Raw genomic sequence first — 4,417 nt, forward strand, 5'->3', positions numbered from 1 at the left:
GAGAAGTCATAAGGGATTTTACTAAAGCTGAACTGTTTACATTCCTACATGGAAAGACAATATTTGTAATTCTTGAAACTTTTCAGTATCTGGGTAGCTGGTGGGATTACACACACACACACACACACACACACACTCACATACACACACACACACACATAGAGAGAGAGAGACAGAGAGCACAGAGTGAATTGAATAGGATGAAATCATATCTTAAAAAAATGAAATTAAGCAGTGAGAGAGAAATATATTGGGAGGAGAAAGGGAGAAATGGAATGGGGCAAATTATCTCTCATAAAAGAGGCAAGCAAAAGACTTTTTAGTGGAGGGAAAAAGAGGGGAGGTGAGAGAAAAACATGAAGTTTACTCTCATCACATTTGACTAAAGGAAGGAATAAAATGCACACTCATTTTGATATGAAAACCTATCTTACAATACAGGAAAGTGGGGGAGAAGGGGATAAGCAGGGTGGGGGGATGATGGAAGGGAGGGCAATGACAGGAGGGAGCAAGTTGAAGTCAACACTCTTGGGGAGGGACAGGATCAAATGAGAGAATAGAAGCAATGGGGGGCAGGATAGGATGGAGGGAAATATAATTAGTCTTACACAACACGACTATCATGGAAGTCATTTGCAAAATTACACAGATATGGCCTATGTTGAATTGCTTGCCTTCCCAAAGGGAATGGGTGGGGAGGGAGGGATGAAGAGAAGTTGGAACTCAAAGTTATAGGAACAACTGTCGAGTACTGTTCTTGCTACTAGGAAATAAGAAATACAGGTAATAGGGTATAGAAAATTATCTGGTCCTACAGGACAAAAGAGAAGATGGGGACAAGGGAAGGGAGGGATGATAGAAGAGAGGGCAGATTGGTGATAGTGGCAATTAGAATGCTCGGCTTTTTGGGGTGGGGGGAGGGGAGCAATGGGGAGAAAATTTGGAACCCAAAATTTTGTGGAAATGAATGTTAAAAGTTAAATAAATAAATTTTTAAAAAAGGAAAGAAAGAATAAGTCAGTAGAAAGGAAAAAATAAAAAAACTCCAAATGGGGTCACAAAAAGTTGCATATGACTGAAAATAACTGAACAGGAAAAGAGAGCTTCTGACATTCTATTAACCTCTCAGATTCTGCAACTATGAACAATTAATAGGCCAGTTTGTTTGGAAGACACTGTTACTGAGGTAAAGACTTTAGGGTGTAAGTTATTTTATTTCCCCCAATTTACATTTCCCAAGATGGTCACGAATCTCTTTCTGACCCAGATATCCTCCTGGCAAAGTCCCAGACTTTATGACCCAGAGGTTCCCACCAATGTTGGTTCAAGACTGTGGATTTTCCTGTAAAAACAAAACAAAACACTATTTTTCTAGTTCTCCAAGTGTTCCCTGGCTCTGAGGGGCCCTGGAGTTCACTTCTGCCCAGACTGATTCTCTAACGTTGTCTGACAGTGCAGCATTTTCAGACAAAGTCAGAATTACCAGAGTTTTGAATTATTCACATCTATCAGGTCACATTTGCTGATGGCACAAGGGGGAATTGGTCAGGGGGAAGCAAGACTCATTAAGCTGAGCACCTTGGTAAACACTCTTTAGTATCATTTACTGGTTAGAGCCAAGGCTCCTAAGAGCTCATGACCTTCCTACCTCCTAAAGAACCACTGATGGAGACAGCCCAAAGCTGGCCCTGTCCACTTGAATGAACCAATGGAAGCAAATGGAAGATGGGACCACATGGGGACGTCTCAGAATCACAGAATCTCAGAAACAAGTAAGAGTCTGTTCAAAAGTCATGTCAACAAGCATTTATTAAGCTCCTACTGTGTCAGACTGTATAAAAAATGTGGCAGATACAAAGAAAGGAAAAAATCATGGTCCCTGCTCTCAAGAATCTTACCTTCTAATGGGAGAATTAACATGTTAACCACTGTGTAAACATGATAGATATGGGATAAATTGGAACTCAGCTCCAAAGGAAGGCACTAAAATTAAGGGGCATCGGGAAAGATTACTTGCAAATGGGCCATTAGCTGAAGGAATCCAGGAAAGACAGAGGGAAATGAAGAGGGACAGAGTTCTAGGAATGGAGAAGGGGCAGTGAAAACACCCAGAGTCAGGAGATGGTGCGTCCCATTAGAGAAACAGCAAGGAGACCAGTGGCACTGTATTGCAGACCAAAGCAAACCAACAAGGAATGAGTAATTATGATAATACTAAGCATTTATTATGCACTGTACAAAGCCTCAACAACTCTGGAATGGGGATGGTGCTGTTATTATTCTCATTTTACAGTTGAAGAAACTGAGGCAGACAAAAATTAAGTGACTTGCCCAGGGTCACATAACTGAGAAGTGTCTGAGGTTGGTTTTGAACTCTGGTCTTCCTGACTCCAGGGCTTTATCCACCTGGCCACATAGTTGCTTCTCAATTGAGGATCCCCATTGAGGAAAAATTCCCATTTCCCAGGCACTCTGTTCTACATTGGCCAGCTCCTCATCACAGTAGGATCTCCCAGACATTCAGCCTAAATTTGCCACTTGGCACATTCCACCTCTGAGTCTTGATCGGCCCTCTGGGGCCAAGCAGAACCAGGTTAAGCCTCCTTCCACATGAAGGCCCTTCAAACACTTCAGCACAGCTTTTGGGTCCCCCTGAGTCTTCATTGTTCCAGACTAATTCCATTCATAATCCTCATTAAACTCCTTAATGATGAGAACTGTCCAAAAGTGGAACAAGCCTTGCATCAAAGGCTGAGTTCCCTTCTCCCTGGAATTCTTTAGGAGGAGGCTGGACCAACCTCTGCCCTGGATTCTGTGAGTTGGGGCTCCTTCTGTGTCTGGGTTGGACCTAGTGTGCACTGAGCTCCTTCCAGCTCAGAGTCTGGGATCCTGCATAATGATCACTGGATTCAACGTGGTAGGGGTCTTAGAGATCTGTGAAAAGGGCAGTTGTGAGAATCTATTGAGATAATATGGGTAAAGGACTTTGCAGACCTCAAGACACTGTATAAATACGAACTAATTTGTTTTATTTTAAAGCTTCCTGTCCACTTACCTCAGATATTTTGTGCTCTGAGGCCCCTCCCAGCTCTGAAATTCCCTGTTCTCAGGCCCCTCCCAGCCCTGACATTCCCTGTTCTAAGGCCATTCCCAGCCCTGACATTCTCTACTTTGAGGTCCTTTCCAGCTTTAACATTTTAAAAATTCTGTACCAAGAACCACATTTTTTAAACCTTCACTCTCCTCCATGCAGCTGAGGAGAAGGACTGAATAGGAGCTCAGATACTTATGTAATGGATGCTAAAGAGAAAGCTCTGAATCTTTCATATAAACTCTGGATTTCCCTGCCAGTTCCTCCTCTCAAGTTGCTTACTTTCTAACGAGATGACAACATATAAAATCTAAAGGATGGGGGAGGGAGAATGACTGAAGGTACCCAGTGGACAAGGAGGTGTGGTAAACAGAGTCTGGAGGGGGCCAGGAGAGGAATGAGACATGGCTGGCCTGGGGGAGGCTGGGAAGTACAAAATCCTCCAGGCTCTTTGAAGCTCATGAGGTTCTCCTCTGGCCAAAGGGAGTAGGAGATGTGACCTTGTTCATGGCCTCACCTGTGTCCTCTCCTAGCTTTCCGTCTTCCCTAATGGCATCCTCAAATCAGCTGGCGGCCGTGTCTGCTTGGGGAACCAAGGCCTGATTGTTGGAGGTGGAAACTGTGACAATGAGAGGAATTCCAAACTGGAATGGCCTGGCTGGAGAGGTGGTGAGGTCCCCATTCTTAGAGAGCTTCCTGCTTGTGGAGTCTGTTGTAAAGAAGGTTCTTGCTCCTATTGGGGTGGCACTGGTTGGTGCTGAGGTCCCTTCAGCTCCAAGAACCTGTAAGGGACAGTTGTTCCAGGTTTCACCCTCTTCTACCTGTATACCCTCTGCAGACAGAGTTCGGTCCTCTCTTCCTTCAACTAAACAGCTACCAGGCTTTTCCCTGCTCCTTGTATGACATCTGGATGCCATTATTTGCTCTGAGTGCACACCCTCTAAGTCACTAATGGAGGCTCCTACTGAGAGGTGGGACCCAGGAGGCAACATCTGGAGCTGGGTTTCTAACCCATCCCAAACCTATCTCTCTTTCTTCGAGGTGGGTCCTTAATAGTCTTGGGGGAGTAAACAACCTAATTAATCTACCTTCTTCTGTATCTAATTTACTACTTTTTATGAATATGCATCTGTAGAGGCCTTAACACCTGGGTATTTAGAACTTCCCCATTCACAAAGTGTGTCAAGTAATCAGTGGCCAAGAATCCCCTGATGCCTCTGTCGCACACACACATACACTCATGTGCACACAAACACACACACAAACATATACACATGTACAGATGTACAAATACATTAACACAAACATAAATACTTACACACATAC

This window comes from Notamacropus eugenii, chromosome 4 (assembly GCF_028372415.1).
Source record: "Notamacropus eugenii isolate mMacEug1 chromosome 4, mMacEug1.pri_v2, whole genome shotgun sequence".
Lineage (NCBI taxonomy): Eukaryota > Metazoa > Chordata > Mammalia > Diprotodontia > Macropodidae > Notamacropus > Notamacropus eugenii.